This window comes from Ctenocephalides felis, unplaced genomic scaffold (genome assembly GCF_003426905.1).
Source record: "Ctenocephalides felis isolate EL2017-DRISC unplaced genomic scaffold, ASM342690v1 CF-g0.4_SCAFFOLD_03571, whole genome shotgun sequence".
In the NCBI taxonomy this organism is placed as follows: Eukaryota; Metazoa; Arthropoda; class Insecta; order Siphonaptera; family Pulicidae; genus Ctenocephalides; species Ctenocephalides felis.
The window spans coordinates 22,212,345-22,222,089 of NW_020539725.1; the positions used below are offsets into that span (position 1 = coordinate 22,212,345).

Consider the following 9,745-nt stretch of genomic DNA (forward strand, 5'->3'; position numbering starts at 1 on the left):
AATTTTTGAAATCTGTGCAACCGTTTTTGAGCAAAAGTCGATTAAATGTAAAAAGTCGGCTCACATACACACATGGAACCATGCACACACACATACTTTTTCAAAATTTTGTCTCATTCGATTCAGAATGACTTGGAACGTCGAGCAAATATGAAATTGAGGAATCTCATTCTGTTTCATAAGTTTAAATTTTTTTTTAAATATCTACAATATTCTTATATTAATATCTGTAATTTTTATATTAATATAAAAAATAACGTATCCTACATACATATGTATAAATATTTATATGTATGCATGTTAATATGTACATTTGTATATAATAATAACAATGAAAAGGAACAAAACCTAAATCGTTACTGTTATACCATTTACCTGCAAGCAGTTTCGACGTTCCGTTTCGAAGCGCACGCCGCGAAATACTGCTCGTGTTAGGATATGAGAGACGGTTTTGTCTCCGTTCGTCAGCTTTGCGCAGTGGCGATATCGTAACCAATGAGGTTCATCCGAGGTGCGATTATTGCTAGTTGAAAACTTTTACCAATACCCCGCCGAGACCACGTGAAATACCGTGGGCTATGGCAATTTTTGGCGGGTTCGAAAGGACCCCAATAATCTTCTTGTTCTTACATATATTTACCTGCAGTTTTAAACGCTAGTTTTGGTATGTTAAACTTTCTTATATGATTTCCAATGCAATAATATAATAGTGCATGTTTAAAAGTACTTACCTGTTTTTTATACTAATGTATCATACTACTCGTAAAAATCTTTGGCAGTATGTTTTTAATAGCTCTTTTCATACTTATACAAATTAATTGAAACAAATATATACATATACATATGCAAAGAATATTATTATATGATAGTATGATATTCCCAGAATAGGTGTATACAATTTGTGTACACATTTAAATTTTCGGTAATTAGTTAATTATATTGCCCATGCACGTGCTTATAAGTCCTAAAATTGTAGTTCAATATTACAAATTTTAATGAATTGACAATGTTTGACTTCATTAATGTTGAATTGTTTTTTGTTTCTTCAATTAGCTATAGTAAAAGTATGAGAAGTTGTTATAAAAACAAAGTATGTAAATGCTCAATGCAACAACTAAATTTTTTTTACATTTTGCCAAAAAATACGCATATTTTTCTCAAAAATATCTGAACTTAACTAGAAAATGTCGTTGTTTTTTATTATAGTGCTCGGAGATCCACGTTCCAATCAAAATCCTGCTCTATTAGCTTTTGGAATATTGTTTTTTCGTTGGCACAATGTAATCGCTGGTCGAGTACAACGTCAACATCCAACGTGGCCGGATGAAGAAGTCTTTCAGAGAGCCAGAAGAATAGTTGTAGCATCGTTACAGGTAAACTTACATTCAATAACTTATTTCTTTCTCTTATAATTAGTTGTTACAATACATTATCACAAGACTGTATTTACAATATGTTATGCGTAAGACTTGACAACGAGTCGCAAAGTGCTTCACTTTTAGTGATTCAGTTTATATTTGAAATTTGAAAAAAAAATCAGAAAAAATTATACCAGAGATGATTCCGAATCAAATAGTGTTGGAACTAAATGTCCAAATTATGAGAAATATTGCTAAATTGTATAATATTATACAACAAGACAGAGAATTGAATGATCCTCACTCTTTATTATAAGAGAGTTTTTGTGACAGAAACTTGTCAAAAAATGTTTTGTATTACAGAAAAATTTTTAGATCTAAAAATGTAGAGTCTTCTACTACTACTAATATTAATAATAAAATTACTTTCCTTTATATTATTAATAGAAAAATACAAACCAACAGTGATGAATTTACTTATAATCATTTTCATTTACGTAATTATTGTCAATTACATTATTTAATTATTATTTTTGGTAGTCGAAATAGAATCATTGTATCACCGTCTTTTACTCATAGCTAGATATTCTCACCAGATTCGAACTGGATATAAGTTTATATTTCACCATTTATTTTAATAATAAATTTAAATATTCTCAACAGAATATCATAGCATACGAGTATCTTCCGGCATTCTTAGGCGAAGAGCTGCCTGAGTACACGGGTTACCGACCGGACGTCCATCCTGGTGTGAGTCACGTATTCCAAAGTGCAGCCTTCCGTTTCGGGCACACCATGATACCACCAGGAATGTACCGAAGAGATGGTAAATGTAACTACAAACGCACGGCAGCTGGTCATCAGGCCATCAGACTTTGCGCCACTTGGTGGGATTCCAATGTAAGTAATGGAAAATATGAAATTATTAGATTTTATAAGTCTATAAACTAATTACAACTAAACAGACTGGCTTATTTTATTATCATTTTAATTATACCTAACAGAACTTGATTTTTTGTTAATGGTTGCTTAGCTAGTTTAGCAAAGATTATTGACTAACTAACTTTGTTTAGCTAGTTTAGCTAAATTAACCAATTTTGCTTTGAAAAATTGCACGAACTTTCCGCACTGTAATTTATATTTTTTTCAAATTAAAAACAAATTGAAAAATTACATTTTTTAAAGAATTATTTTTATTAATCAAAATTTTTGAAAATTCCGAAATTTCTTGAAAACTTTGAAACCAAATCAAGTCGGATATTTATAGTGTGCTAACGGCATTTGTTTAAACTATATAAGTAAGCATTAAATACTGTGAATCTTGGTACTGAACTTATATAAATAAAAACTAGTGGGGTGTATGGCATCATGCCTTAAGGCAAATTCTCGTACCGTAACAAAATGTTCGAGGAATATTAAATATTTTCAAATAAATTTTTATAAATATTGTAACATTGTCTAATACTTATAAGAATTATATAAACTGAATAGCAAAGTTGAAATTATTTGTTTAAAGTATATTGAAACTTTAGTCAGAATTAAAAATAAAATCTGAATTACTTTCGATATAAAAAAAAATTAAAAAAAAAAAAAAAAAATCTAAATCATTATTTTGTTGAAACAAGCAGTGTGTTCTTTGAATCATTCAATTCGGACGCTTAGTTCTCTCAAAAACTGCCATTTTTTGCATATTTAGTTCTGTATCTTCTAAGCAGCTGGACCTGCCATTTCCAAAAACTAATCACCCCTTCTTCCCGTCAATACGAATTTAATGTTTTTTGGATCATTCAAATCGGATGCTGCGATCTCTCAAAAATTTGATTTCTATTTTCTGCACTCTTTGCTCCATATCTCCAAAACGGCTGGACCTGCCTTTGCCAAATACTAATCAGCACATCTCCCTATCAATAGGAGTCGAATGTTTTTCTGAACCATTTAGAACGGTTGATCCGTGCGCCTGAAAACGTGTACGAAAAATTGTATCCATACCTACATACACACACACACACACATCCATTTTTTTCTGAGGTATGCCAAAATGTTCAGAAACCTTCAAAACGTCAAGAAATGCAAAAATTTTCAATTTCAATTTTTGGACGATTACAATAATTTACCCTACGGGAAGTTAACAAGTATTGTAATTGTTATTAAAATCTCTATAAAATATCTGGTTAATTGATTTGATTATGTCTAATGATCATTTATGACCGCCAAATGGCATTTTTTAACTTTTTTCGTTGATCTTTTGAATGACTGAACCTGCCTTCTCAAAAATTTGATCAATTCTCCATTCAGCCAACTCGGGTGAAATGTTTTTTAAACCATTGAGATCATTGAGATCATTGAGATCATGCTTAAAAAGACTTAAACATTTTTAAACTAAAAATTTTCTCGAAAAACATTAAAATCTGCAATTTTAATTATCAATGCAAGGTATTCATTTTTAGAAAACTACTATCGAATTATTTTGTACCCCCATCTGAGGGTAAAACTCAAAAGCTCAACCCTCGAGCGGAGTGTATTGTCCGTCCGGCAGATGTAGACGCAGTTATTGAAGATCTCATTAGAATCTACATTTTAAAAAAATCTCATATTAAACTCCGAATAATGATAATTGTTATTAATTTTGCCGTTTTTTACTGGACTTTATATAAATACGAATTGCAATTTATTATATGCTATATGTATATTATATACGTATTTCTAAATACGCGATTTTTAACTTTTTTATAAATGATGTATGCTATATCTTTGAGTATGCTGCAAAATTCAAATTCAAATCATTTATTTTTTTAAATTATAAAAAAATTACACTCGAATATATATATATATATATATATTTTTTTAAATTCATTTTGTCTTCATTTTGAACTCTTACTTCACATGTTTTAATAACAACCATATGACGTCAAAGGCGTTCATTCAATTCGGGAAATTTAATTAAAATTGTTATTTTAATTTATTTTAATTTATTAAAAAATAATATTTATTAAAATATATTATAATTATATATTTATTATGATAAATATTATAATATATTATAATTTTATATTTAATATAACAAATATTTATTAATTTACTAGAAGGCGAATACAAAATTTGAGAAATTTACTAATAACAACTTGCAAAATATATTTACTTTTATAAAAAACTCTTTTCTGGTTAATCAGCTGAAAACATTAATGAGACTTATAGCATATATTTCTTATTTCTTTTATTGAATACCTGGATAAAAATGTTAAAATTAATTTATATTTTATATTTTAAAGCATTCAGGTGCATGTACCACAAAATGTTGATTAGTTATATTATATAAAATTTGATTAGTTAAATAGTTAAGAAATACCCATTAATTATAAATCAAATAGATCATATTAAAATACTGACACAATAATGTTTTATCTATGAGATTCTTATTAGGCATAAATATTTATGTTATAGGATGTATTGGAAGAAAGTCCTCTGGAAGAACTTCTCTTGGGAATGGCTTCCCAGATTGCCGAACGTGAAGATTCGTTACTTTGTTCGGACGTCAGAGACAAATTATTTGGTCCCATGGAATTTACAAGACGAGATCTAGGTGCTTTGAATATAATGCGAGGTCGTGATAACGGTTTACCAGATTATAACACAGCCAGGTAGTAATTAGTCATAAGCTTGAATTAATCTATGGGTTTCAGTGGATTCATACAAATTATGATAGATACTCACTCACAGATATCAATTTTCTATGTTCTAAAATGATTGGCAACCCAAAGTATAATCAAATATTCTCTTTATTTTGGTATATCGAAACATCTTTTAATTAAAAAAATCCGATTTGCTAATTTTATGTTTTCTCGGCGTTTCAAGCCATTCCGAATCGAATAAGCCCAAATTTGGAAAAAGTATGTGTGGGTGTGTGTGCGTGTATGTGTACAGATTTTTTGCCCTAAATCGACGTTTTCTCAAAAACGGTTCGACCGATTTCGAAAATTTAAAAGCCATTCGATGTATCTCGATGAGGACTAGCGTTTCTGAGTTTTGTGCGACGATCGTTCAAGCCGTTTCTTTATAAATAGCAGAAAAGTGAGAAAAATTTCGTCAACGTTTTAGCCCGCAATTCTGAATCGATTCTGAAAATTCAAAAACCGTTCGAAAGATATTGGTTGGGAATCGCGCTGATTAGTTTTTGGTAAAGATCGGCTGGGCCGTTTTCTTATAATAAAGTTTAAAAAAAAAATTCGATGTTTTTTGTGATTTTTTTTTGACGTTAGATATCATAGTCTTCTAAATCATACTAAAATATTACCGCCCTACGACAACTCGTTTAGTTTTAAAAATTCGTCAAAGTTTGCAAAAATTGGTATCGTTTTTTTGGCATTTGTCAAAATTAGACCTTTCATCGACGATTGCTCAAAAACGCCTGAATCGATTTCAGAAATTTAAAAGCCATTCGATGTATCTCAATGAGCACTATAGTTTTTCAGGTTTGTGAGACGATCTGCCAAGCCGTTTCTTAGTAATTTGAAAAAGAGTGTTAAACTTTTCATCCACATTTGAGCTCATTCTACCGAATTGATTTTAAAAAATCAAAAACTGTTCGAAAGATATTAGTTGGGAATAATACTGATTAGTTTTAGGTGAAAATCAACCGAGCCGTTTTCTTGTAATTAACTGTTGACAAAAAAATTTAAGCCGATTTTTATGAAACTTTCTTTGGCAATGTATATCATGGTCTTTTAAAAGTTACTGAAATATTTCGGCCTTACGACAAGTAGTTTAATTTTAAAAATTCATCAAAGTTTGAGAAAATGAGTATTTGACGTCTGTTATAATTAAAATTAGATGATTTAATTGGTATAACGATAGATTACTTGGTCTTAATGAACAAACTGAACCATTAACGTCCTACGAAAACTAGTTCAATTATAAAAATTATTGATTTGAAAAATACCCCGAGCTAACGTGTTCGTTTGTTTTCAATTATGTATAATAAATCCTCTCGGAATACTTCTGATACTTCTAATCACTCATAAATTAATTTGTTTATTATTGATTAAGTCGATTATTTACACATATAGGAAAGTTCATGTAACTTCCCTCAAGGCTAAATACCATTACCAACTAGTTTTATTTATGAAATTGTAATTAATTAATTATGATTGGCGTATATATATGTACTGAGTTAAGTGAAAAATATTAGACATAGCAACATCAAACAAATATAATCATAAAGATAATAATAGTTGTTTCAAATAGTAATAGTAATATTTACCACAATATTATTAAAAATACAATTTTATATCCATAAAACAAAATCCTAGTTTTCTACATAATGTATGCATAGTTCCCCATATCTCTGCCGTCCTAGAGTTTATATTCTGGAAACTATTTTTCTATTTCATGCTCTCAATCATTTTCAGATCCTATTTTCGATTACCAAAAGTGAATGACTGGACGGAAATCAATCCTGAGCTTTTCGCTGCGCGACCTGAGCTTTTAGGACTCCTGGTGGCAGCTTACAATAACCGTCTTGACAACGTCGACGTTTACGTTGGCGGTATGTTGGAATCTGATGGGAAACCAGGCGAACTTTTCACTGCCGTCATTCGAGAACAATTTGTAAGAATACGAGATGCAGACAGATTCTGGTTCGAAAATGAAAATGGGTATAACGTTTGTAATTTTTTATCAATTTTGTTCTCTATTGTGATTTAAGACAATTCAAAAAATATTAAATAATTACATTTATTGAGAAGATTTGCATTATTTAGGAATTTAATGATAAAAAATAATTAATTGCCAATTAATCAATTATTAACACAATAATTTTTAAAGTTTGATTAAGTTTCAGCAAGTTTGAAAATTAGTTTGAAAGTATTTAACATAATTAAAACAAAATTTTTAAGTGTTAACAACAGAGAAAGGACTCTTATGATCTATTCGTAAAACTATATAAATTTATTGCTAATCTTCCTAATTATTTTTGAAACTTTTGGAATTTGATACAAGAAAAAAATAATGTAATCATCTTTGTCGTCAATTATAAAGAAGTTGACATTAAATTATTAAATATATGTATTGAAATCTCAGACCTGTGGTTTATAAATCATTTACAAATTTTAAAGGTTATTGAATCAAGTGGCTATAAATTTTGTAAATAAAAAATTCTTAAATCTACTTTTTAAAACTTGCTAATCCTTATAATATGACTTCATCACAAATATAATTTATTAAGGAGTAATATCATTATTACAAAATAATGTTAATATTTCAATTCCAACAAAAATACATATATAAGTTGTCTAATGTTCAATTATTAATTGTGCTTCATATTTCCAGAATTTTTACCAAAGAAGAAATAGAAGACATTAAAAAAATTACATTATGGGATATTATTGTTAACAGTACATCCATTGAGCCACATGAAATTCAAAAGGATGTATTTAGATTTGCGGAAGGAGATCCTTGTCCACAGGTACATGAATGCAAACTATAATTGTTCTAATGTAAGATTTAAAAATGCAACAAAAACTGAAGACATTAATCAACCTATTTAAATTAAATATTACGTAAATTTAAACAACAATACAAATTAAATAAATTATAAAGGAATTTTTCCCCACATGTGATTTTTCTCATTTTTAACTGAATGCTATATTGGCATAACTTTTACGTAAAGGACATTATTTCTTTACTTGTTAAATATATCTTATTTTATTTTTTCTTTATTATGAACTATCAAAAAGTACTTACAATTTTGATTAATTTTGCTTGTCTATAATAAAAAATATTTTTACATAATACAGCCTTAGTTTAATAGTTGTAGATCTAAATATTTTATTTCATTTCCGACCAAATTAAATAATCTAGTTATATAACTAAACATTAGAATTACTATGCAAAGTCTATAAAGTTATTTAAATAAGTTTATTTATCTATTATTAATAATTGTTTTTCATTAGAAAATTTAATAAATTGAAAAATACTGCTTTTATTCCACTCACAAACTTCGACATTAAAGTTTTGCAGATGTATTTATATATCATAACTATTTTATTTTAACTAGGTATATAAAAATGCATCTCCTACTTTCTCTGTTCTGCATATCCTAAACATATAAAACTTTACTCGTTCTCGTAAGTTTTGAGAGAATATTTTTGAACCAACAATATATACGAGTATGTTCCACATATTACATTATTAATAGCCAGCAAGAAAAGTATTTTTGGGCGTATGAGAGAGATAAGTACATGTGTTGCACGAAGGAGTGAAATGAAATATAGTGTAAAAATTGTTTTTGATTTATAGTTTCTTACAGGATTTCTGTCACAATTAGACATATTTTAGATGATAACTTGTAATTACTCTTCATTGTATAAAATTACATAAAATATTCAGGAGATTATTTCATTTTGAGTAGTTTCCCGGATTTTCACCTTGTCTTCCGGGTTTTTCTGAAAGCAATATTTGTCCCGGAGATAGATTTTTTGTCTCGGATCGTGCCGGGTTTTCAAAAAGCATAGACTTAAATTGAATCCACGCAATTACTTGATGATAAAAGTGCAACTATCCATCACATATTTGAAAAAAGATAGGTATAAACCACAAGTTTACTTATATGAAACAATACGTTATAAATTAGAATATAATTAATTTCAAACATCACATCATATATAAATTATTTCAAACTTTCATTTTCAATTTTACGAAAATTATCAGAAATGATGAAAGCAAACTTTTTGACCGCCTAGGGCAAGTGCTAATTTTTACTAACCTAATTATGATTTAAATTTGGAAATTTTATGCAAGGCTTTAAAACAAAAAAAAAAGTATGATATAGCATATAGGTAATTGAATAATATAGTTGAACTAAAAGTCAGTTATTTAAATTAAAAACCATCGATTCAATTAAAAGAACTGATTTTAATTGTATCTTCAAATAGTATTTGTTATTTTAATTCATATTCAAGATTTTTATCATACCCCCTGTTTCGGGTTATCGTGACACAAAATTGCCGTCTCGGTTTTACCTTAAAAAAATATGGTCACATTATTACAAGGCTTCATAGCACACAGCAAACAGTTCTGTTTTATATTTTATTAAATTTATTCTAGCTAAAAATGCTTAGTTAAGCGTGATGGACAATCTTTCCAGTAAATTCGTTCAAGTATAAAAAAGCAGATCAACAAAATATGTAAGTGTGAGTAAATTTGTCGACGGACTGAAATCTAAACTTGATCTATTTCTTATCAAGCGTAATCTTTCTGACGACAGAAATTATTAAAACTGTATTGATGTCCAAAGTTTTATTAAATTGTCTATTAAATAATAGCAGTAAAAGATGTACTAACAAAAACCGCACATGAATACAGAAAAAAGTCACCCAAAATTCACTAGGAAA

General features: G+C 28.4%; 1 protein-coding gene and 1 non-coding gene across 2 annotated transcripts in view; both read left to right on the forward strand.

Moving 5' to 3' along the window:
- LOC113386970 (dual oxidase-like) overlaps positions 1–9,745 on the forward strand; it is a 186,136-nt gene that overhangs the window by 105,354 nt on the left and 71,037 nt on the right.
- On the forward strand, positions 467–607 carry LOC113387086. The gene has a single exon (XR_003368055.1). It is a non-coding gene; the product is annotated as a U4 spliceosomal RNA (small nuclear RNA).